The sequence below is a fragment of the Chrysemys picta genome, chromosome 3 (genome assembly GCF_011386835.1).
Source record: "Chrysemys picta bellii isolate R12L10 chromosome 3, ASM1138683v2, whole genome shotgun sequence".
In the NCBI taxonomy this organism is placed as follows: Eukaryota; Metazoa; Chordata; order Testudines; family Emydidae; genus Chrysemys; species Chrysemys picta.
Window position 1 is genome coordinate 3,005,452 of NC_088793.1, and position 25,725 is coordinate 3,031,176.

The 25,725-nt window shown below is 59.4% G+C and overlaps 1 protein-coding gene across 7 annotated transcripts in view; it reads left to right on the top strand.

Moving 5' to 3' along the window:
- The window catches only part of DNMT3A (DNA methyltransferase 3 alpha), a 198,245-nt gene that overhangs the window by 50,845 nt on the left and 121,675 nt on the right, over positions 1 to 25,725 (top strand). The gene's annotated exons all lie outside the window — the stretch shown is intronic.

Sequence of the window (25,725 nt, forward strand, 5' to 3'; positions counted from 1 at the left end):
CCTCTGGCAAGGAGTTCCACAGGTTGACTATGCGTTGTGTGAAGAAATACTTCCTTGTGTTTGTTTTAAACCTGCTGCCTATTAATTTCATTTGGTGACCCCTAGTTCTTGTGTTCTAAGAAGCAGTAAATAACACTTCCTTATTTACTGTCTCCACACCAGTCCTATTAATCTCACCTCATATGGAAGCTGTTGACCCTGAGCATGTGAGCAAGACCCACTGGCCAAGCACTGGAGAAGGAGAATTCTCTGTACCCACCCGCTCCAGTGTCCCGTCTTCAGCCATGGCCATCTCTGATACTTCAGAGGAAGGAGGGGGGAAAAAACCCCAGAATACACTGGCAGGGAAAGATTCCTTTCTGACCCTTGTGGGCGACTAGCTGAAACCCTGAACCACTCCGGCTAGGCAGGGCGGTTAAACTCTGTAGGCTTGTTGGTATTGGGACACAGGGGGGTGCTGGGATTTCTCAGGCTCTGTGCCCCATCCTAGTGGTGTCAGACTCTCTCCTGACAGGAAGCTGTGCTGGGAGGGGTGGTACGGTCTGGGGGGATGGGGGTGTTAGAGGGTGTGAGTGAGGGAAGTGGCACGTGAAGGGAGAAACCAAAGGAGGAAGTGGGAGAAGGGAAGGAGTCTGGCTCAGTTTGTGTGCGCTCTGAGAGGACTGTGCTGTCCTACGAGTGTGGCCGGCTAACAGCATGTGGGTGAGTGGCGCTCTCATCCTCCTCCCTCCTTGTGGGAATGCTAGCCAAGGGGAAGAGTGTGGGGATGTGGGTGGGGCACCTCTCCTAGGGCCACAGCAGGCTCCTGGGCTCGGGAGGAATTGCTGCTCACCTCCTATTGTATCAGGCTTTCCTGGGGCAGGTGAGTGATATCTGGGACGGTGCAGTCCTGCCCCAGCATGCAAAATGTCACTCAGACCAGCTCTGAGGGAATCTGCAGCTCCCATGCTCTGTGCTGCTACTTCTCCTCCCTCTTCTTGGGGGGTCATGGGCTTCGAATTGCTAGAGCCGGAAGAGCCCTGGTAAGGCCCCCACTTCGTGTGTCCCCTGGGACCCAAGCAGGAGCACGGTGGAGCTGAGCTGTTTGTGACAGGGGTCTGGGGCACATGCATGGGGGTGGGCGTGCAGAGGTGGGCTGGTGGGGGTTGCAGTGCATTTTCCGGTGGCGTTTTCAGCCTCTCAGGGAGCAGTTTGTTAGTGACATACAGTGAGCGCCTCTCCTGAGTTCTCGGGAGTGCAGTACCATGCGGAGAGCCACTCTTGCAGTATTTCAGACCCTGGAGACCAGAGCAATCTGAACATAGCTCTGAGCCCTGCCAGCCTCTCTCTAGCCTTGGTGCTTCTCTAGCTGCAATCAGTGCAGCAGCTGAGCGTCCCTACCATAGAAACATAGAATATCAGGGTTGGAAAGGACCTCAGGGGCTGGTCTAGTCCAACCCCCTGCTCAAAGCAGGACCAACCCCCAACTAAATCATCCCAGCCAGGGCTTTGTCAAGCCTGACCTTAAAAACCTCAAAGGAAGGAGATTCCACCACCTCCCTAGGTAACCCATTCCAGTGCTTCACCATCCTCCTAGTGAAAATGTTTTTCCTAATATCCAACCTAAACATCCCCCACTGCAACTTGAGACCATTTCTCCTTGTTCTGTCATCTGCCACCACTGAGAACAGCCGAGCTCCATCCCCTTTGGAACCCCCCTTCAGGTAGTTGAAGGCTGCTATCAAATCCCCCCTCATTCTTCTCTTCTGGAGACTAAACAATCCCAGTTCCCTCAGCCTCTCCTCATAAGTCATGTGCTCCAGCCCCCCAATCATTTTTGTTGCCCTCCGCTGGACTTTCCAATTTTTCCACATCCTTCTTGTAGTGTGGGTCTCAAAACTGGACACAGTACTCCAGATGAGGCCTCACCGATGTCGAATAGAGGGGAACGCTCACGTCCCTTGATCTGCTGGCAATGCCCCTACTTATACAGCCCAAAATGCCGTTAGCCTTCTTGGCAACAAGGGCACACTCTTGACTCATATCCAGCTTCTCGTCCACTGTAACCCCTAGGTCCTTTTCTGCAGAACTGCTGCCTAGCCACTCGGTCCCTAGTCTGTAGCACACCCTCCCTGGGCTCCAGGGCCAGGCTGTTATTCCCTGTCTCAGAGATGGGAACCAGGGCCCAAAGAGACTAAGGGACTGGCCCAAGATCATACAGGGAGCACAAGAATTGAACCCAGGTTTCCCATGTCAGTGCCCTACCCAGCAGGCCACATGCCATGTGGCCAGGAGAGGTACCGTCTGGCCTTGGCCTTTCCTAATACCACCCGCCCCCCGTCCTCTCTGCCTCGTCGGGGTCCCTTGTCACATCTTAGATTGGCAGGGCCACCGGCTGCTCCTGGGCCATCCATCACATCCTTTCCATATGCTCGCCTTTCCCTTCGCCTCTTGAAGGCCTCTCAGCAACTCCAGGTCACCTGACCAATGTCACCAGTGAGAAGAAGCTTTTTTCACCTGTCAGGGACCCGGCCTTGCCTCCACCCCTAGAACGAAGGCTTCTGCCAGGTTCCCCCTGGCTCTGCCCTAGCTGATTGGTGTGCCTGAAGTCTGGTTAGGTGGCTGCAGAGAGAACCAGTGGTGGCTTGTGAAGCTAGCAGATGAGACTCCCTCACACAGGGGGCAAGGCTAGACACACAAGCCACCCTTTGGACTCCTATGCTTAGCCATTGCCAGGGGGGCTTAAGGAGCTGCTCTCAGCTTCTGTCCTCCAGCAGTGGCTGATGCCCTCACAAGGCAGCTGGGAGGCCGGAGAGGAGCTGGGACAGGGCTCAGCAGGGCGAAGCAGACACTGGAGTCTGTGTTTGGGGAGAGTGACATGTCGCTGAGGGGAGCGGAGTAGGCTTTCAAGCTTTGGGGGGGCCTACCCGTGTCTTGTCCTGAAGCTGTGAGGTTAAAGCCCCCACAGCTTTCTGCACCGGGTGTGTGATACTGAGGGGGCAAGTCCTTCCTGTCCCACTCCCAAAGGCCTCACGTCAGGGTGAGGGGCTCTCTGGAGCCTGTTGGAGACCGTGAAGGAGATGGTCAGGCCTAGTGGTCAGAACCAGACTCAAGAGTCCACGGTGGGATTGGAGTAAGGCCAGAGTGAGAGCAAGATGAGCAGGACGAGGAACAGGGCGGGGTTGGATCGAGGCTGGAGCGGGACGAGGAACAGGGCGGGGTTGGATCGAGGCTGGAGCGGGACGAGGAACAGGGCGGGGTTGGATCAAGGCTGGAGCGGGACGAGGAACAGGGCGGGGTTGGATCGAGGCTGGAGCGGGACGAGGAACAGGGCGGGGTTGGATCGAGGCAGGAGCGGGGCGAGGGACAGGGCGGGGTTGGATCGAGGCTGGAGCGGGACGAGGGACAGGGCGGGGTTGGATCGAGGCTGGAGCGGGACGAGGGACAGGGCGGGGTTGGATCGAGGCAGGAGCGGGACGAGGGACAGGGCAGGGTTGGATCGAGGCAGGAGCGGGACGAGGGACAGGGCGGGGTTGGATCGAGGCTGGAGCGGGACGAGGGACAGGGCGGGGTTGGATCGAGGCTGGAGCGGGACGAGGGACAGGGCGGGGTTGGATCGAGGCAGGAGCGGGACGAGGGACAGGGCGGGTTGGATCACGGCTGGAGCGGGACTAGGGACATGGCAGCAGGGCTGGAGCAGGCTAAGGCTTGGGGAGTCTGTTGCCACTCCTGGGAAGGGGAGAGTTCCAATCCTGGAGTGATGTTGAGCAGTCAGAGCTGCTGTTCCTCCAGTGAGGATTAAATACCCGCCCTGACAGCCACTAGACCGGTTCCTGGCTTGTGGATTGGCTGGAGCCTAGCACAGGAGGGACTCATCACCTTGCCGATCCCTTTCCCTGGATCATAGAACCATGGAATATCAGGGTTGGACGGGACCTCAGGAGGTATCTAGTCCAACCCCCTGCTCAAAGCAGGACCAATCCCCAACTAAATCATCCCAGCCAGGGCTTTGTCAAGCCTGACCTTAAAAACCTCCAAGGAAGGAGATTCCAACACCTCCCTAGGTAACCCATTCCAGTGCTTCACCACCCTCCTAGTGAAAAAGTTTTTCCTAATATCCAACCTAGACCTCCCCCACTGCAACTTGAGACCATTGCTCCTTGTTCTGTCATCTGCCACCACTGAGAACAGCCGCGCTCCATCCTCTTTGGAACCCCCCTTCAGGTAGTTGAAGGCTGCTATCAAATCCCCCCTCACTCTTCTGCAGACTAAATAAACCCAGTTCCCTCAGCCTCTCCTGGTAAGTCATGTGCTCCAGCCCCCTAATCACTTTCGTTGCCCTCCGCTGGACTCTCTCCAATTTGTCCACATCCTTTCTGTAGTGGGGGGCCCAAAACTGGACACAATACTCCAGGTGTGGCCTCAGCAGTGCCGAATAGAGGGGAATAATTACTTCCCGCGATCTGCTGGCAGTGCTCCTACTAATACAGCCCAATATGCCATTGGCCTTCTTGGCAACAAGAGCACACTGCTGACTTCTCACCCACTGTAATCCCCAGGTCCTTTTCTGCAGAACTGCCGCTTAGCCAGTCAGTCCCCAGCCTGTAGCAGGGCATGGGATTTTTCCTTCCTAAGTGCAGGACTCTGCACTTGTCCTTGTTGAACCTCACCAGATTTCTTTTGGCCCAATCATCCAATTTGTCTAGGTCACTCTGGACCCTATCCCTACCCCCCAGCGTAACTACCTCTCCCCACAGCTTAGTGTCATCTGCGAACTTGCTGAGGGTGCAATCCATCCCATCATCCAGATCATTAATAAATATGTTGAACAAAACCGGCCCCAGGACCGACCCCTGGGCACTCCGCTTGATACCGGCTTCCAACTAGACATCGAGCTGTTGATCACTACCCGTTGAGCCCGACAATCTAGCCAGATTTCTATCCACCTTACAGTCCATTCATCCATTTCTATCCACCTTACAGTCCTTTTAACTTGCTGGCAAGAATACTGTGGGAGACTGTATCAAAAGCTTTGCTAAAGTCAAGATATATCACATCCACTGCTTTCCCCTCATCCGCAGAGCCAGTTATTTCCTCATAGAAGGCAATCAGGTTGGTCAGCCATGACTTGCCCTTGGTGAATCCATGTTGACTGTTCTGGTCACCTTCCTCTCCTCCAAGTGCTTCAAAATGGATTCTTTGAGGACCTGCTCCATGATTTTGTTGGGGACTGACTTGAGGCTGACTGGTCTGTAGTTTCCCGGGTTCTCTTTCTTCCCTTTTTTTAAAGATGGGCACTACATTAGCCTTTTTCCAATCGTCCGGGGCCTCCCCCAATCGCCATGAATTTTCAAAGATAATGACCAATGGCTCTGCAATCACATCAGCCAATTCCCTCAGCACCCTCGGATGCATTAGATCCGGCCCCATGGACTTGTGCACGTCCAGCTTTTCTAAATAGTCCTTAACCTGTTCTTTCACCACTGAGGGCTGCTCGCCTCCTCCCCATACTGTGTTGCCCAGTGCAGCGGTCTGGGAACGGATCTTGTCTGTGAAAACCGAGGCAAAAAAAGCATTGAGTACTTCAGCTTTTTCCACATCCTCGGTCACTAGGTTGCCGCCCCCATTCAGTAAGGGTCCCACACTTCCCCTGACCTTCTTCTTGTTGCTAACATACCTGTAGAAACCTTCTTGTTACCCTTCACATCCCTTGCTAGCTGCAACTCCAGTTGTGCCTTGGCCTTCCTGATTACACCCCTGCATGCCTGAGCAATATTTTGATACTCCTTCCTAGTCATCTGTTCAAATTTCCACTTCTTGTAAGCTTCCTTTTTGTGTTTAAGCTCACCGAAGATTTCATTGTTAAGCCAAGCTGGTCGCCTGCCATATTTGCTATTCTTTCTGCATATTGGGATGGTTTGTTCCTGCGCCCTCAATAAGGCTTCTTTAAAATACAGCCAGCTCTCCTGGACTCCTTTCCCCCTCATATTAGCCTCCCAGGGGATCCTGCCCATCAGTTCCCCGAGGGAGTCAAAGTCTGCTTTTCTGAAGTCCAGGGTCCGTATTCTGCTGCTCTCCTTTCTTCCTTGTGTCAGGATCCTGAACTCGACCATCTCATGGTCACTGCTGCCCAGGTTGCCAGTGTCAGGGTGACTCGTAGCCATCAGCTGTGACCCCAGGAACTTAATGGCAAGAGGCCATCCTCTATCGAATCGAGGGCTTGAAAGGGTCTGGACTCTTGGTGGGCTCAGGCGCACCTCTGGGGGCTGAGACCTGATGAACTATTGCCCTTCCGTGACCCGTTCTGGCTCTGCTGGGACCTGTTTCACTCAGTTTCCAGGGAGAAATACCGATTTAGATCTCTTTCCATTGACCCCAGGCATTGCACGGTGTGTGTCCCTTCGCCCTTGCTCAGGAGAACGGCTCAGGGAGGGTGTCCCTTGTGCAGGGGGCAGCACAGAGGTGGGCGGCTGAGGCTGGGGGGCAGTGTCGTAAGAGATGAGCGTAGGCAGGGTGCAGACGTGTGGCTACTGGCAGCCTGGAGCTGGTGGTGCTGATGAAACACCGGCTGGTTGTGGCTCACCTGGCGCTTGGGGAGTGGGGGATGTTTGCTGAGCTACCGTTGCCAGGCAAGTGTGTTTAGATCTGGGGTCCCAGCTGGGGAAGCCTCGTTCCAAGGCTGGCAAAGCTGCCCTGCAAGGTGTGATTGTGCTCCAGGGAACCTCCTCTCCTCTGGCCCCAGGGCCATCCATGTGCACACAGGAGTCCATGAGCAGGGGAGAGCCCGTGCATGACAAGTCGGGTCTCTCTGGACAGGTTCTTGATCGGCAGCTCACATGCTGCTCTCGGCGTATCTTCACCCCTTCCGCTCCATCCCGTATCCATGCGGACGCACCTCCCACCTGCCCCTGCCTCTGGTGCCTGGGTGGGGCAAAGCACCAGTGCAGGGGCAGGATGGGCAAGTTCCTCCTTGTCCAAGGAGATGGCACAAGCTGCGCCGTAAGCCAGCGGCTCTGCCAAGCCTGGGACACAGGCAGGCCTTGCAGGCCTGTGCACAGGACTCTGGGTTTCTGTTTATTTTCGACTCCCAGGGAGCGTTCCGAGGTCACTGATTTCTAAGAATAACCGAGGGCAGCCGAGTCCAAATGGAGAAGCCGCCAAATGCCTTTCACTGAAGGAGACGCAAATAAACAGGCAGGGATCTGCTGGGCCAGGAAGTGACACCCACCCACACGCACGCTTCACTAATGATTCAATAGAATCTTGTTGGCATAGCGAGCCGAAGTGTCAAAGCGACCAAGTCCTCAGGTCCCTCTCGGCTGGTTGGGTTCCGGTCTCCCCTGGACGTGGTTTGAGCGTGTTAGTCTGTGGTTCCTGGCCCATAGGGGTGTGTAGCAGAGTGCACGGTGATGAGCACTTTGCACGTCTCAGGCCATAGGTGAGCTCAGCCCGGCTCTGGCTCGCCTCTGGGGTTTTGAGTGAGTACTCAGAGCTCCTTGTCACCCCTGCGGCAGGGGGTAGGGCACTTTTCCCAGGCAGGCATTATGCGACATGATCGTGTCATGTGAGAGAATCTCAGTCAAGTTAGAGATGTGGGGTTTGTTTCAAAATATCGGTAGGCTAAGCCTTAGACGAGTAAGAGAGCCCGGTGTGCCTCGTGGCTGGCTGTCTGGAGTGAACATTCAGGAGTTTGGAACTTCTGCTTTATGCCTGTCACATCACACTCTTTCTCTCTGCCTAAGCTGGGGGTGTTGTTTTGCTAGCGTGGCCCTGTCTCTCTGCCCTGCATGCTACCCTGCTCAGATACCCCTCCTGGCTCTGCTCGTGGCGTGCTGAACACAAGACGGTGCAGTCTGCCCTTAGTAGGGCTTCACGCGGTAGCATCCATTCGTGAGTCAGTGGCAGGCTGCTCCGATGTGTCTGTAGCATCTTTCTCCTTTCCCTCTGGCCCAGGCCAGCTTTCCTCTTCCTTTATGATCCCTGAGAACTGGAGGGAATCTCTCCCTCGCGATCCGCTGGAGGAGACAGGGCCTCTGCTTCCCCTTGAACATGTGGCTGCAGGCTATCCCCCCTCAGCGCTGGACAGGGCTTTGCATCAGGGGCCCCCTTGGCTAGGGCAGTTTTTGGTGGGAGCTGGCCTGGGGAAATGTGTGTGTGAGTGTGCCAGCCCGTGCTGGGATCTAGCTGGTTCTGGTGCGTGAGGTGTGTCGGGACAGGTGGAACAGCGTGGCCAGTTTGGGATTAGCCGGGGCTGTTTGCTCGGGAGGGGTCCCCTTGGGCAGCTGTTGGGTGGGGACGGAAGGGGAACCTTCCCCTTGCCCTGCTAATGAGCTGAGCTCAGTTCAAGCTCTTGTCCTGCAATCTCAGGAGCGAGCAGTGGAGGGCAGCTCTGGGTCAGCTGCACTCCCTGCCAGGCTGCAAAAAGAGTTCCTCTGGCGTTGGGTCTCTGTACCTTCCGGGCTAGGGGGAGGTCCTGCCCAGTGCCCCCTGCTGGCCCTGAGGCCTCTCTAGCTTCTACCCTGTGGGCCAGGCGGGCTCCAGACTAGCTTGGCCCTAACAAACTCCCCTTGGAATGACTGTTCTTGTCAGGCCCCCGGCAGCTGGAAGCACCAATGGAGGAGAGAGGGGTGGGCTGGATACCTGGTCCGGCCCAGGACTGAGGCGTCTGTGTGACCGGGTTAGGAAATGCCTGTTTCCACAGTGACACCCAACACTGGCCAGTGGGGATGGATGCTCCTGGGCTAAGAAGACCTCGTTCTCTCTATCGGGGCTGGGCGAGCCGCAGACAAAGGGCAGGGGGAGGTCCTGGCTGCATGGGGGTATCCAGCTACCAGGCACCTCCAGCACTCTGGCTCCTACAGCAGTGGCTTCAACCTTTTTTCATTCGTGGACCCCTAAAAAATGTCAAATGGCGGTGCGGACCCCTTTGGAAATCTTAGCCGTAGTCTGCAGACCCCGAGGTTGAGAAGCACTGCCCTACAGGCGGGAGGGAGGGTGTGTGCCCCGCCACAAAGAATACATGTGCCTGGCATAATTCCACCTGATTCCCTTACAGGCCTGATCACTCTGCTTGCGTCTGAAAAGTAAAGGTCGGGGAGAGGGAAGTTAGGATGGGAATGAGGGACATCGCTGAGCTCTGTGTGTGCACAGACGAGGCCTGGAAAAGCTGGGGTACTGTGTGTTGGGATTGAGGGGCTTTGGCAGAGTTTGGGGAGCAGATCCCTCAACTGGGGTAGAGGGAGGGCTGTGGTTAGGATTGAATGATTGGATTGTGGGGGTGGAAAGACCAGGACTGGAATAGCCGGGGGTTGGGATTGAGAGACGCTAGCAGAGGGTTTGGGGAGCCCAGGGCTGGAATAGCTGGGGGTTGTGATCGAGGGTCAGTGGCGGAGGGGTTGGGGAGCCGGGGGTTGGGATGGAGGACACAGGCGGAGGGTTTGGGAAGCCCAGGGCTGGAATAGCCAGGGGTTGGGATCAAGGGACACTGGCGGAGGGTTTGGGGAGCCCAGAGCTGGAATAGCTGAGGGTCGGGATCGAGGGACACCGGCGGAGGGGTGTGGGGAGCCGGGGGTCGGGATCGAGGGACGCCGGCGGAGGAGTGTGGGGAGCCGGGGGTCGGGATCGAGGGACACTGGCAGAGGGTTTGGGGAGCCCAGAGCTGGAATAGCCGGGGGTCAGGATCGAGGGATGCTGGTGGAGGGGTGTGGGGAGCCAGGGGTCGGGATCGAGGGACGCCGGCGGAAGGGTGTGGGGAGCCGGGGGTCGGGATCGAGGGACGCCGGCGGAAGGGTGTGGGGAGCCGGGGGTCGGGATCGAGGGACGCCGGCGGAGGGGTGTGGGGAGCCGGGGGTCGGGATCGAGGGACGCCGGCGGAGGGGTGTGGGGAGCCGGGGGTCGGGATCGAGGGACGCCGGCGGAGGGGTGTGGGGAGCCGGGGGTCGGGATCGAGGGACGCCGGCGGAGGGGTGTGGGGAGCCGGGGGTCGGGATCGAGGGACGCCGGCGGAGGGGTGTGGGGAGCCGGGGGTTGGGATGGAGGGACACTGGTGGAGGGGTTGGGGAGCTGGGGGTTGGGATCGAGGGACACTGGTGGAGGGTTTGGGGAGCCCAGAGCTGGAATAGCTGGGGGTTGGGATTGAGGGACGCCGGCAGAGGGGTGTGGGGAGCCGGAGGTCGGGATCGAGGGATGCCGGCGGAGGGTTTGGGGAGCAGGGGGTTGGGCTTGAGGGACACTGGCGGAGGGGTGTGGGGAACTGGGGATCGGGATTGAGGGACACTAGCAGAGGGGTTGGGGAGCCCAGGGCTGGAATAGCCAGGGGTTGGGATGGAGGGACACTGGCGGAGGGGTGTGGGGAGCCGGGGGTCGGGATCGAGGGACGCCGGCGGAGGGGTGTGGGGAGGCTAATGGGCACCACCGGGAGGCAGGGAGATGTTGGCCTAGCTGTACCCTGCTGCCGCTAAGCCCACATCTTTCAGCGCCATTGATTTCCCACTAATGTAGCTCCAAGTGTTGAATGGGCTTGGTGACGGGGACCAGCGCATGCCTGCACCCCGGCGGGTTCAAACCCAGCCCCTCAGGAACGACTGGGAGGCGGCGGGGATCGCGGGAGGTCCTTGCAGGGTCAGCGTGGGGCTTGAGGAGCTGGTGGCTGGGACCATGGGCGACGGGTAGCAAAGGCAGGGGAAGGCTAACCCTACCCAAACTGCCTGTGGCTCACACTCCCCCCCCGGCCTCTCCTGCTTCCCACCTCGCTCCGCTGCGGCTCTTCCTTCCCATGTGGGCGCGTGGGACACAGGAGGGGGCTGCTTTCGCCTCCACCTCGGGCTGGGCCCCCGGCACCCCCATTTTTGGGAGGGCTCCAGCGCCCCTGCTGGCAGGGCCGGCTTTTGGCCAATTCCACCAATTCCCCCGAATCAGGCCCCGCGCCTAAGAGGGCCCCGCGCCCAGTGGCAGGGCCGCCCAGAGTGGGGGACAAGTGGCAGAGAATCCCTTCCCTGGCTAGAGGTGCCTTTTTAATTTTTACTCACCCGGCGGCGCTCCGGGTCTTTGGCGGCACTTTGGCGGCGGGTCCTTCAGTGCCACCGAAGACCCGGAGCGAGTGAAGGACCCGCTACCAAAGACTAGGAGTGCGGCCCGGTGAGTACAAGCCCCATGTGGTTTTTTTACGTGGTTTTTTTTTTTAGTCATCCCTGTCGGGGCCCCGTCGAAACTGTTTGAATCGGGCCCCACGCTTCCTAAAGCCGGCCCTGCCTGCTGGGGCCGGCCTGCAGCCGGTGCTCATGCTGCCCGCCCAGCCGGTGCTGGGGCGTGGGGGGGCATGCTGCCTGCCTGCCCACTGCGCTGGGGGCCATGCTCAGCTGCCCGCCCGCCGGCCGGCCGCTCTGGGACTGCGGGGGAGGCTGGGTGCTCGGGCAGGGCCGGGGGCCTCTGGGCTCACGGGACGGGGGTAGGGGGGAGCCCGGGTAGAAGGGGCGGGTCAGCCAGGGGCTAGCCTCCCCAAGCCTGTGGTTCACCCCCCACCATGGCTGGGTCTCCCACATCCCAAGGCTGGCATCGCCCTGGCTGGAGAGGGCTGTGCTGACAGTTCCCTGCTGAACAGACGCCTCCCTGCCATGTGCGGCACCTGGAGCTCGTCAGTGTAGGCCACAGAAACTACAGCTCCCATCATGCAGTGCAGCCCAGCCTGGGAGAGCCAGAGGATGGCACGGTGCATGCTGGGGAGCTGTGCTGTGCTGTGCTGCCGGGTCTGCCCAGTGTCTCTTGTTTGGTTCGCCCTGGGCCTGGGGTGGCAGCTCGTGGGGTGGGAGGGGCTCCTGTCTAGGAGGGCTTCTCCACTTGACCCCCCCGCCGGGTGTTTGTACCTTGGGGGGGCGGGGGTCAGCCTCCCCTCTGAGACTTTGTTTCCTTTACTGACCGTTGTGATCTCTGAGTCCTGGATGCTTTTCCTCCAGCTGGGGCGGGCTGCCCACGGCTCCTCCGGGACCACTGATCCGGGCAGTCCACGGTCCCAAGGGGCCAGCGCAGAGAGCCCCCCAGGGCCCCAGGTGTGCTGCCTGACCCACCCCTCCATGCTCTGTGGCACTGCTTGGCTATGGCGGGAGCAGGGGGCTTGGAGCCAGGTCTCCTGAGTTGCATTCTCAGCTCTGTCCCTGACTGGGTCACTTCTACACTCTGTGCCTTCTCTCTGCGTGAAGGGGGGTGATGCTATTTACCCCCACCCAGGAGTGGGTAGGAGGCTAAATGAATGGCTGTGTTGGGTTCCTTAGGTGAGAAGAATGCAAAGGCCTGCCAGGCTAGATCATACCATTGTCGCCGCCCCCCCACCCGCCAGCCTCCCGGTCCAGTGGCCGGTCTCTGACAGTGGCCAGCAGCAGGTACTTCAGAGGGAGGTGCAAGACACCCCATGGTGGAGGCCCCGTGTGCTCTGTGCCATGCGGGATCTGAATCATGTTGTAAGGTCTCTGATCCTGCTCTGCTCTGCCCTGCTGCAGGAGCACAGGATACATGGCAGCTATTGAGTTCAATCTGGATCCGACTTGCCCCGGGGGACTTGTTCCGAGATTAAATTCATTGATTTCATGTTGCCCCCACGCTTTCTGTGCTCAGCGTGCCACACATGCTGTGCTTCGATAGCTGGGACGTCTGGCACTGGAGGGGCAGCAGAGGCAGTCTGGGATTAGCTGGATGGTTGTGCTGAAGCAACCAACAGCAAAACCATTACAGCGCTGCCATTTATGGGGCCGTCTTTAGGTTCCAGAGTTAACAACCCATTATGATGAATGATGCTGTTCAGGCCTCCCAGAGCTGTCAGCAGCCTAGGAAGGCCTGGCATACTGACTGCTGCCCCGAGCCCTTCAGTGTCATTCTTTCCCTACAGCGCGGTCCCTGGGCAGCAGCATCCCTGCAGGTTAGCCCCGGTGCGGGCCTAATACTAGGGAATTAGCATTCCCGCTGACAGCGCCTCTGTCCTGCTGGAGGGTTAATTTTCTAGCAGGCTGCTTTGTGTCCTGCCTTTACAGTGGTCTGACAGCAAGGCCTCTCTGCTGCCTGTGGTGCTGACACACAGCTCCTCCCCACCAGCACTCGTTTGTGATGGGGGTTCGGGAACGGTGTGTACAGCATCCTTGCACTGTCTGCGGGCTCCGTGCAGCCTGCTGGAGACCCCAGCGGTACCGTCCCTCCACGCTCTGTCCAGCTGTAACCTGGTGCCAGGGGAAAAGGGACCGTGCATGCTGGAGGTTGGGGTTGCAGGCTGGAGCAGCACTGCTTACGTGGAATGACGGCTGTTTCCTGAAACTGGATCGGGCCTGGAAAGAGCTGGCTGTGCCCATCCGAAGGTTTGCAGCACGGCTGGGAAGGGGCTGCCAAAGGGAAGAGTTGGCGTGAGGCCAGCGTTCTGTCTCTGCACTGGAAAGGCACAAAGCAGAACTACTACATCTGCTTGGCTTGGCTGGATCCCCATGGTGGAGGGGGGAAGGGGGCACTTAAAGGCACAGCCTGCTGAATTCTGAACACAGGAGGGGGAGCGTGGGCTTGGCATGTCAGCAGGGTGGGTACCGTACCCGGGCTTTAGGGGCACCGTGTAAATCACTCAGGGGGTGGCTGCCCGCTGGGGCGAGGTGAACTGAGGTCAGTGAAGGACGGAGTGGGGGAAATGTCAGGTCCGAGGAGCGATCAGCCGCGGGGAAGGGGAATCGAATGCCCCCGTGGGATCCCCTGTGTGATCCTGAGAGAGGAGCCACATTCCTGCATCCACCGAGTCCCAGAGGCTGAACGGTGCCTTGTCTGGCGAGGAGGCGCCCAGCCCAGCCCAGCCCAGCCCAGCTCAGCTCTGCAGCATTGTTCCTCCAGCAGTGCTGTCGCTCGGCCAGAATGGGCTGAGCCCTGCACAGCCACATTTCCCAGGAGCCCTTGCAGCAGCCTGCGGGCTAATCCAAACCACATGGGTTGGTTTCCCGTTTCCTCCCTGGGAAGTGCACAGAATCATTGTTATTGTTTATAATGGAGCCTTCAGGATGCAGCTTGGAACGTGGTGTGAGCAGAGCTGCACGAGGAAGCCGGGGGAGGACACTGCACTGGGACCAGTTGCTGTGATCCCATTTCTGGGAGGGCTGCCTGTAGGCTCGAGAAGGCTGTCAGTCAGCTGGGAAGCGCTGTCCTGTGCAGAGCTGCCCCTGTGCTTAATGCTGAAGGGACAGGCGGCGAGGTGGAGTGTGGCAAGTGGAAAGGGGACTGGGTGGCATCTAATTGCCCAGAGCATGAGCCAAAGGAGAGCAGGAACTGGATCTCGTCACGGGGCAGGGCTGGAGTCCGGCTGCCATGGGAGAGAGACATACGCCAGCGTGTTAGCACGCAGGGCACTGAGCGGCTGGGAGCAGCTTGGCCTTATTCTCTCGCACCCGAAGCAGCTGTCCTGGCAAGGGTCTGGGCTGGAACTCCTGGGCCACAGAACTGCTCTGTCTCCTTCAGCTCGTAAACTCTGCATGTTGCCTATTGTAGTGATGGAAACATTCGGCCCATTTCCCTTGGACCAGTGCAGGATTGTCCCCTTCAGTCTGTTCCCTCTGGCTTTGTGCACTGTTCAGTGGGGTCTCGCTCCTGCCTGGGACCTGCCCCCCAGCTGGACCATCTCCCCTGCCGCAAAGTTCTTAATCAGAATCCATGTCCATGGTGCGAGGCACTGGCCAAACACAGAACAAAAAGATGGTCCCGGCCCCACGGAGCTCCCAGTCTGTCTAAGCCAAAAGCCAGCAGATGGATACAGTCAGGCGGAGCGTGCTCTTTCGAGTCCCCTCCAGATCCTGAAGGCAGCTGTTAAATAAGAGCAGACCTCACCACTCCCTGCTCAGCTTCCAAGCCCCCTCACCGCTGTTTAGTATTAGCCTATTATTCCATTTCATCTGTGGTCCCTCGCCCAGCGTCTGGTCTGTGTGACAAAGTTCTTATCCAGGCCAGTCCGAATTAGTATGGAGAGGGAGGTTGCAGGATATTTCGTAATATCCCAATACATTCTGCTACTTCCCCTTTGCTTCCGAATTCGGTCGGATAAAGCCACAGTGCCTTACAGAATCATAGAATACCAGGGTTGGAAGGGACCACAGGAGTCATCTAGTCCAACCCCCTGCTCAAAGCAGGGCCAATCCCCAGACAGATTTTTGCCTCGGATCCCTAAATGGCCCCTCAAGGATTGAACTCACAACCCTGGGTTTAGCAGGCCAATGCTCAGACCACTGAGCAATCCCTCCCCCCAGGTTTGTTCTTTAAAATACCCCACAGCTAGTTATCGCTCATAATTCTGTCAGTGCTGGGACACTGTGTGTCGTCACATATGGTTCTTCGTGTACCAGAGGCTGTCAGTATCATGCAATGGTCAATTCCCGCATCTCCCTCCTTTCTCTTTGGGAGGGTTGGTTCCAGATTTGCTTTGATTCAGACCATCCGGATCTCTGTGGCTCTTCAGAAACCGTTCTCTGTGCTTGTGGCGGTGGGTCGCGCCAGTGGCTATTCCTTGACTGATTTGTAGGTATTCCTATTTTCCAGGTATTGCCTTAGGTGCTCCCCACGGCTAGTTGTCTTAAGGTCTGCATTACTTGCCGGGGGGCCAAAGGTTTTCCTGGGGTTTGTTGGAGATAGGTTTGGAAAAGCTGTTTGGTATCTCCCTGCCTGGCTTACAAAGGGGCCTGCTCTTTCTCTAGTGTTTCTTCGTGCCTTGATGAATTCCTCACGGCCCCTCTTAGCTGCGTCTGCGCTACAGGGGACCAGCGAGAGCATTGCCGCTGTAGTGCGGCCATTTCCTGCCGTGATGGAAGGAGTTGTTCTGCTGAGGCAGTTAATCCACCTTCCCAAGAGGCAGTAACTAGGGCGAAGGAAGAGTTCTTCCATGGACCTGGCTGCATCGACACCAGCTCAGCCTCGCTCAGGCAGGACTTTTTTCACAGCCTTGAGCAGCGTAGCTACGTTGAGCTCAGTGGTAAGTGTAGACCTGACCTAATTCCAGGATCTCTTTGGGCTAGCCTCTTGGTTCTAACCCGGTACTGCCCCTGATCTCCGGTCTCTGATCCCGGCCTGACTCTGACCCCGACTCCTGCCTCTCGGTTCTAACCCGGTACTGCCCCTGATCTCCGGTCTCTGATCCCGGCCTGACTCTGACCCCGACTCCTGCCTCTCGGTTCTAACCCGGTACTGCCCCTGATCTCCGGTCTCTGATCCTGGCCTGACTCTTGTTTATGGGAGCTCACCTTGCGGTTCCTCCCACTCCTGCCCAGTGGCTCCTGTCCCTGGTGGACAGACTTCAGCCCAGCTGTCACTGCTAGACCAGACCACCTGTACCACGGTCCCTGACAGCATGTACATTTGTGCCAACTCATAGAGCAATTGTGTAGGGGTAGGTTTGTGCCGTGTGTGACGAGTTGTTTGTATGGCTTCCAAACAGTCCACACAATTTGCAGCAGCTCAAAACTCCCCCCTCTCCGAGAGTTTGGTTTTATTCAATTGAGGAACTTGCAGTGAAGCTAGCCAAGCCCTACCCCTGGCTTCTCTCCAGGCTGGGCTGCTCCCAGGGTTGCTCTCTGAGCTCAGCTCTGCCCACACCCTATGTGCTCTCCCAAAAGATCCGACCCCAGCTCCCCTGTATTCGGGTGGGTTCAGTGAGTTACAAGAATCAGCATCTGCCACTAGGCTTGGGGGTTTCAGGCAAACATTGGCATCCTGATACAGTACAGAGCTAGAGAACGAGAGACTGTGTGTGTGTGTGTGTGTGTGTGTGCACGTTCACAGGTCCACGTACCGATGAACACACTGGGATGTGGCTGAAGTTACTCCATTCCCTACACTTCATATCTGTGCAATAAAGGAAAGCCCTGGAGCCAAGGGGCGGGTCAGGTCAAGCACTAAAGCAAACACAGCCCTGGGGGTGGCTGGGACCGTAACCCAAAGCATGGCGGCAGGCGGATGCTCTCCCTAGGGGATTTCGGGGCTCTGTGTGTGCAGGCTGAGAGAGAGGCAGACCGGGAGCAGTTTCTAAGGCAGGCTTACTGTGCGGTGGGGTGTTAAAATTTCCCTGGGCGGGGGGCTGGGCACCCAGAGTCCCCTCCATTTTCCCAGAGGATTAGAGCTCTGCCGTCAGTCGCAGAGGGTGGGAATTGTTCGGTCTCTCAAGGGCTGCCCCAATCTGCTTTGTGACCGACCCCGCCCCGCCTCCTCAGGCAGCCAGGGCTCTGGGCTAGACTTGCCAGTCATCATCCGCCAGTTCCAAATATCGCTTGCCGCTTCCCCTCCCCCACTCCAGGGGCATCCCGGGGTCCGTGCCCGGCGAGCCCTCCCACTCTCGCGGCTTGGCTTGCCCTCCTGACACCAGTAACCCTCAGCCACTAGCTCCAGTTGCACACCCTGAGGCTGGGCTCCTTAGCGTTCCCCTCCCCAGCGCCAGGCTGTCACTGTCTCTTCGCCATCCCCACTGCAAAACCCTGGTGCCTCCCCTCCGCTTCTTAACCCCCATGCTGGTGTGTGCGTCTCCTGGCTGTGCCCAGCTCTGCCCTCCCCTGCGTCTCCTCTCCCCCAGTGCACGGCCAGCTGCTTGGGCCTCCCCCCCCCCCCGGCTCTTCAGCTCCGGCCCTGCCCCCTGGCACAGCCTGCCCGTCTCCCTGCAGCTTCACATTCCTCCTGTGGGGCCAGGCCTCGGGCGAGCAGAGGTGCTGGGTCTCCGGGGCGCTCGGAGCAGGCGAGTAGCTGGGGGCGAGGGGAGGCTGGCCCGTGACTGGAGGAAGTGACTGTGAGCGAGGCAGCGTCAGGGCCAGCGCTCGGCAGGAAGCGTCTACTGCAGGCGCTGAGAAAGAGAAACAAGTGTGGGGAGGAGGCTCGTGGGACGCAGGCAGGCGGCAGCTGTCCTCGGGGGGCTCCGTTCGGGGATGCGGTGGGGCCTGCACCATGGTAAGAGGCAGCCGCCCCTTGTGGCCTTGGATGTGCTGTTGGCGGGCGGGGTGTCCGTCAGCACATGGCTGAGTGGGTGGGGGGTTCCACGGTGACACCTTCCTCCCCTCTCCTGGGGACCCAGTGCAGCGGGGTCCATCCCTGGCGGACGGCTGGGGGATCTCGCCAGCCTCGGTGCCAGAGATTTGTGCGATAGTTGTGGGGGAATTGCAGCGTCTGTGAAAGAGAAGGATACGGAGAGCTCGAGAGCGACCCTCGAGCCTCACCTGCAGCCCCCCCCCCCCATTTTAATCCTTGGTTCAGACCCCCTAAGCCCAAGCCCCTCGAGCCTCACTGCAGCCCCCCAGCTATTCCAGCCGATGGAGCAAAGGCAAAGCCAAGCCGTGTGCTGGCAGGCTCTCTGTGCCATTGTGCCCTGTGGCCCCCTGCCAGTGTGCATTGCATCCTGGGACATGTAGTTTCCACAGGGCACGATGCTGGCATCGGCACCGTTCTGCATCAGCCGGGCACAGTGCCTGGCCCCACTGATTGCTGCCAGAGCCCCGGCCCTGCTTCCCTTTTCACTTATCTGTGAAGACCGAGTGAGCAGCGAGCGGCCGGCCAGTGCCAGGGGCTTTGGGGAGGGGGGGGGGGCGGTCTGTGTGGCACTGGCATGGCACCAGGACAAGGCTGGAGAGAGATGAGGGGCTGAGCAGCCTGTGAGCTTTGGCAAGGGGGAGGCTCCCTGGGGGCCAGTTCAGCTGGACTGAAGGGGTTCCTGCTGCCCACCTGTGCCTTGCAGCGCGGAGGGGGCTGGACTGAGAGCAAGTCACGTTCAGGGCATGGGGACTGGTACTCCAGGCTCGTCTTCCTGCCTTAGGGACAAGCCTCTTACTTCAAACCCAGGCTCGCCTGCAGGGCCTGGGCCGAGGAGAGGCTGGCACAGCAGGCGCTGAGTGGGAGGGCCGAGGTCTCGCCAGGGCAGGGTGGTGCAAGTGCCCGAGAAGGCTGGCACCACGTGAGGTTCCAGCCGCTGGGTGAATTCTCCCCAAAGCACCTCCTCTCTGCTGCTCCCTCCATGTTTGGCTGGGCTCCAAGCAGGCCTGCCTTGGTCCACGGGGAGAGTCCCTCAGTTCTGCGGTGCCCCTGGTGTCTTGTTCCTCCTCAGAGGCAGGCTGAGCTAGGCCCCAGGGCCAGGCCTGTTCCTGCTGCCTCATTTGCGGGAGGGGGGTGCGGAGGCAGAGGGAGCCGAACGCTGGGTTTGGAGCACAGGAAACTGAGCTAAGTGTTCAATACCTCATGCTTTCTAATGGAGCATGTAATGTGCCTGGTGAGCTCATGGCCAGAGTCCTGGCACCCCGCCGGCATGGGGCCTCTGGGGCCGGGATCCTGAGCTACCGCAGCAGTTGAGCAAATGGCTGCTTCAGAGCTGGTGCCCTGTTTACGCATCGTGCTGCCGGGTGCCCGTGTGAGACAGGGACTCTGCCGAGGGACTAATCCGGGGCTCGGTGTCGGGGCAGTTGGGGGACCAGGTGCAGCCCGGAGCAGTGTCACTCGGGAGATCTCAGTGCTCCGGCGTTGTGCTAGGGGGGCTCTGCTGCAGGGAGCCGGGGGCACGTCTGAGCAGGGGTGTTCTGGCTAGTCGGCTGGCTGGCCCCCATCAGCAGAGTCGCTGGACACTTCCCAGTTTAGTACTAACCCAGACTCTGCCCTCCCCACCTGCAGTAGCAGCAGCCCGAAGACAGCTCTGATTCAGCCTGGGGCTCGGTGTCTCTCCCCTCTTGTGGCAGTGAGGTCCATAGGCCAGGCCCAGCTCCCGGGAAAGTTCTGTCTCCCCGCCGGGGGATAGCTTCTTTGCTCTGGAGGAAGGTAGGCCCTGGACACAGGGGGCCAGGGCCATTGAGTATCAGGACAGAGACCTTGACCTGGCTGGAGTGGGGCATGGGCTGATGTGTCCCTGTGTTGCTAAGCAGAATGGCGCTGCACTGTCCCCCAGCTGGAGGTTTTTGCGGGTCTGACTTTGTTCCTAGATGGAATGAATTGCAGTAATCAGTCCTGGAGGCGGCTCTCTGTAGCCAGGTCTGTCAAAGGGCCCAGGGTGGCCCTGGGGAAGAGAATGGGGGCCCAGGGCAGCCCCAGTGGTGGGGAATGGGGGCCCTAAGGCAGCCTGGAAAGAAGAGCCCGCAGTGCTGCCCCCATTGGATTTGTTGCTGGTTTGTGTGTGTGCCCGATATCCCGGGGCGCTGTGGCCTGGCCCCGATCCTGCAGCTGTTATGGAAAGAACCAAAGCGCCCCCCAGCACAGCCCCTGCAGCCAGCCCTGCCTGCACGCGTCCTTGCTGGGTTTGCAGAGCACGCTTGCACTTTCACTCTCTCTTGCCACGGAAACCGCTGGGCCTTTCACTCTTAACTCCTCACCCTTCCCCTCGCAGCCTCTCGCTGTGCGGGGTCTTCCTGGAGCCCTGGCAAATGGCACCCGAGCGCCGGTGCTGAGCAGGGGGGGAGGCCTGGCCCCCCCAGGCCTGGGAGGACGGCAGGATGGGCCAGGAGCCTGCTGCACCACTCCTCGCTGCCGGTGCAGGGCTGCTCACCCCTGAGCCCCAGGAGCAGGAGGCAGAGGGGGGATCGAGGCTGGCTTGGCTCTCACACCATCAGCCGGGCCCCCAGGCTGCCAGCCCTGCCCTTCTCCCCACAGCTTGGGAGCCAGCAGTGGGGACGCTCCAGAAGGCACACACCAGTCCGTGCAGCTGGCAGGGGTAGGGAGCATGACTGAGCAGCTGGCTTTCCTAGTGTAGACAGGGTCTGTCTCTCACCCCCCAGGCCATGCCGCCCATGTGCCAGCCTGGCTCTGGCTGTCACACACACACACTTGTTTCACTTTCCCCAGTGGAGGCAGCTGGGTAGAGACGCCAGCGCAGGCCGGCTCCTCTTCAATATTAATGGGCTATGAATAATGCAGGTGCCCAGCTGCTGGGAGGAATCCACGTCCCTGGGCCTTCCTTCGCTTTGGGGTTACATGACTAATGAAAAGTGCGACGAGAAGCCACAGGCCCTCCCTCCCCCCCCCCCCGCTGCATGCCGTTCAGCAGAGACCCGCCCCAGCCACGCGGCACAGCGTGGGGAAACCTGGTGCTCCGGGACTTGCCGCGTTCTGGCTACTCACCGGCTGGCTTTGGCAGGAGGGTCTATCCTGCTGCTACAGAGCTCTCCGGGGGCCCCACACTCGGCTCCGCGTGGCTCTGTAGCTCTGAGTGCAGAATGGGCCAGCCTGGCCCTGGGGGTGAGGTGGGAAATGGGATCCCGAAGACAAAAGGGGGGCACTAGGCGCAGCTAGACCATTCTGGTATCAGGCCTCAGCCAGCTTGGCCCCACCTTTGGGGTTTTGCCCGTGCTCTCCCCCGAGGCAGGCACCATGACGAGCAATGCAGTAGAGAGACCCGGCGGGTGGCAGATCTCTCAGGGAGGGCCGAGCGCCAGCGCCCTGTCCCAGAAGGAACAGCTCTGGGATCCCATTGCATGGCCTGGCCTGTCACTCTCAGGATGAGAAGGGGGCCTCCCTTGGTGCCCCCCACTTAGGACAGCCCTGGTCCCTGCGGGAGGCTCCTGTCCTCCAGGCTGCTGGGTCGGGGGATGTGAGGAACCGGCCTGGGTGTAGCCCTGGGGTCCATCTAGCTCAGCGTTGACGCAGTGCTCACTCCTCAGGCCAAGCCAGGAGCAGAAGGCACTTTGTGGGGAGCTGGGGTGGCTGGATCTGCTCCTGGGCCCCGGTGTCAGGAGTGGGGGGAGGGGTAGCCGGGCTCCGTGCAAAGCTGTGACTGGCTGGGGGGTGCCGAGTCTCCTGGGCTCCATGGGGCTGCGGCAGGGTGTTGGGACAGCAGCCCTAGTCCTACCCCCTAGCCCCGGAGGTGCAGGCCGGTGCAGCGGGGCTGCCCCCTTGGCAGGCTCCCAGCATGAGAGGAGGAATCGGGGGTCGTTTGGTTTCCCAGTTGCTGGGGGGAGATGGCTGCAGCTGATCCCTGCAGGCCTGGGGCCTCCCGTGCAGGGGGCGGTTTGCGTGGCTCATGCCCACGGCTACCCTGCTCTGACGGGACAGGCCGGCGTTACCAAGCCAGGCAGCGTGCTGGGGAGCAGAGGGGCAGATTTGCCAGGACCGCCGGGCTGCGCGGAGATCCCCTCTGGCCTGCGTTGCTGGAGGGAGCTCAGCCCAGCGGGGGGGTACGAGTCTATGAGCTCGGGTCACGGCGCTGCCTGTCCCATGCTGCACGCACATACCTGGCTCTGGAGTCCCATGGTTCAGGGCCAGGCTGAGACCCTGGAGAGCCGGGCAGACCAAACTGCTCTTGTCATGGTGCTCGTCTGGGTGAGGGCGGGGAGTTGCAGACACAGTTGCGAGGTGCGTGGGGCAGAGAGGAAGCCAAGATTCAGGCGTGAGCAGCAGCGAGGCTGGTTGTGCCATTCGCCATGCTAGAGGAGGCAGGGGTGGGTGCCGGGAGAGATCAGAAGCTTTGTTGTGGCTGTGTTAAGTTTCAGTGGCAGCTGGACACCCGTGGGAGGGCATTCAAGAGACAGGCTGAGATCTTAGGACCGAGGGAGGGAGACAGGGCTGGAGCGGGCTGTGAATTTGTGAGTCATCAGTTTAAAGATAGGTGTTAAAGCCAAAGCCATGTTTGTGGCTGAGATCGCCCAGGGTGTCTGCGCAGCCCACGGAAGTGAGCTTAGGTCAGGCGTGGGCTAGCAGGGCGTGGGCTAGTGCTCTCCAAAGAGCTGTAGACAGAGCTTTGATGCTATGGCTCGGGCTGGAGCTCAGGCTCTGTAGCCCTGTTTTTCGAGTGCCCGCGTGAGCCGGGCTGGGAGGCTCCCTTCTGCATGCTGTGTAGACACCCCCCCAGAGACGGTGTAGAGGGAGAAGAGGAGGGGGCAAGAATGGAGCCCTGAGGGGACCCTCCCGGTAAGAGGAGAGTGGAGCAGATGAGACACCGAAGGGAGGACAGGCTCATGGAAGCCCAGGCATTGCAGGGTGGTCGGCCGTGTTAAAGGCAGCCAGCCATGGCCCGGAGGGGCTGGGGGTGGAGCACTGGCTGTGAAGTTGGTCTCCGAAGAGTCATTAGAGATCTTTGGGGGGGTGTCAGTGGAGGGCATGGGGCAGAAGCCAGGATGGAGTGGGGCTGGGATGGAGTTTGAGCAGAGGACTTGAAGCCAGCAGCTGTAGACGTCTCACGCTCAGTGAGCCTGGAGGTGAGGGGCTAAGCCAAGGATGGCTTTTACGATGGGAGAAAACAAGTCACGGGCCTTTCGTGAAAGGAGTAAAATAACGGGGCAAACTCCTGGAACATCTCCAGGGAGATGGAGTCGTGTGCACAAGGCGGTGGGGGTGTGTGTCTCCAGACAGCAGGATGAGTGCCTTGAGTCCAAGGGTTTGCTGGCTGGATTTCAGGGCAGCCCTGCAACCTTCCAAGTGAGATCAATTGCCTGGAACGTGGGGCTTTTCGAGAGGGGTGCCAGGGGGTGTAACTGGGGTGGGGGTGGGGATTTGATCTTAGCCTGGGCTCAGGAGAGATGCCGGGCAGGGAAATGGGCCTGGCTGGGGGCTGTCCAGGAGCGGCGCCAGGGTTTTTGGTGCCCTAGGCGGGCGTCCTTCCGCGCTCCCGGTCGTCAGCAGCAATTCTGCGGCGGGGGGGGGGTCCTTCCGTGCTCCCGGTCTTCGGGGCACTTCGGCGGCAGGTCCTGGAGCGAGTGAAGGACCCACTGCAGAATTGCCGCCGAAGACCCCCGCCGCCAAATTGCCGCCCCCCCCCCCCCCCCCCAAATCCTGGCAGCGGTCACCTAACTGGAAGCGCCAGCCCTGGGGCTGTCTCCTGGGGAAGGGCTGGGAGCCCTGGTGACTGGATGGAGCCCTACAGAACAGACTGGGCGATCCTGGCCTGAGGGGCCTTTCCCAGCTCTGGCTTCTCTGAGCCCATTAGCCATTTGAGCAGCTCTCCTTCCAGGTGGGGCTGGGTCCACGGGTCCTGCGTGGCCCTGATTTCTAAGGCCCAGCAGGGCAGGAAGGAGTGCAGGCTGGGGTGCGCTATCAGAAGGGTTCCAGTGAGCTCTGGGTGTGTGCACCCTCCCACCCCTGCAGGGGTGTCACACAGCCGTGGTGCAGGGTGCTGGTGTATTTACAGACCTGGCAGCCTGCACCTGCCCTTCCCCCTGCGTCCCAGCAGGTGAATAATTGCTGGGTGCGGTGTCCCAGGCATGGGCTGGGCTGGGCTGTACAGTGTTTATGAGCCTGGTGTCCCCAAGCCTGACCTTTTCCTGCACAAGGTGGGACATGGGGAGGGGAACAGGGTCTGCAACTCACTCTGCAGGCTGGTGTCGGGTGGTCCCAGCCCCAGAGGCACAGATGGTTCCGAATGGGGCAGAAGGCACGCCTCCCCGCACTGCCCGCTCCCTTCGCCAGGGCCCCCCTCTGCGTGTCACTGGAGGCCTCTTGCCTGTGTGACGAACTGGGACTGTTCTTAATGTGGTCTTTAAAGGCTGAGTGGGGAGTGTGGCTAGGATGGTCTGCATGGGGGGATGGGAGACTGGCCGAGGGAAGATACCTGAGCATGTAACATGAGAACCCAGGAAGGGGTTAGAGGCCAGGTGACACCTTTGCCCCGGAAACGGAACAAAAGGTGGGGAGAGAGACTTCAGGGCTGGCTGGTGACATGGCTGGGAGGCAGACGGGGCTCTGACCTCCCAAGGGGGCTGGGGTGCTCTGGGACCCCAAGATGGACCTAACTGAGGGGATACTGCTGTCTGTGCCTGCAAGACCTGTCTTGGACTGTGTCCCTGTTGTCTAAATAAACCTGCTGTTTTACTGGCTGGCTGAGCGTCAAGGTGAATCGCAGGAAGCCGGGGGTGCAGGGCCTTGTGTCCCCCCACACTCCGTGACAGCCTGCGCCCCATGTGACCAGCTTCAGGCTGGGATGAGCCCTGGATCCCAAGGCCAGAAGGGACCATGGTGATCATCTATTGTAACAGCCAGAGACCTATCCCAGAACCATTCCCAGAGCAGCTCTTCTAGAAAAACAGCAGTCTTGATTGAAACGTGGTCCGTGATGGAGAGTGGCCCTTGGTAAATTGCTCCAGTGGATAATTACTCTCACCATCAAAAATGTACTCCTTGTTTCCAGTCTGAATTTGTCTAGTTTCAGCTATCAGCCCTTGGATTCTGGTAGACATTTCTCTGCTAGATTGAAGAGCCTGTTATCAAAGATTTGTTCCCCGTGTAGGTGCTTATAGACTGGGATGAAGACATCCCTTAACCTTCTCTTAGGCCTTGGCTACACTTACCGGCAAGTTCGACGGCTGGAAATCGAACTTCTGGGTTCGACTTATCGCGTCTAGTCTGGACGCGATAAGTCGAACCCGGAAGTGCTCGCCGTCGACTGCGGTACTCCAGCTCGCCGAGAGGAGTACCGCGGAGTCGACGGGGGAGCCTGCCTGCCGAGTGTGGACCAAGGTAAGTTTGAACTAATTCGAAATAAGGTACTTCGAACTTCAGCTACGTTATTCACGTAGCTGAAGTTGCGTACCTTAGTTCGAATTAGGGGGGGTAGTGTAGACCAAGCCTTAGTTAGGCTAAATCGACTGAGCTCCTTGTGTCAATCACTATAAAGCTTTTTTCCTAACCCTTTAATTGTTCTCGTGGCTCTTTTCTGACCCCTCGCCAATTTACCAACATCCTTCTTGACTTGTGGCCACCAGAGCTGGACACAGGATTCCAGCAGTGGTTGCACAGCTCCAAAGACAGGGGTAAAATAACCCCTCGACCCCTACGTGAGATTCCCCTCTTTATGCATCCAGGGATCAC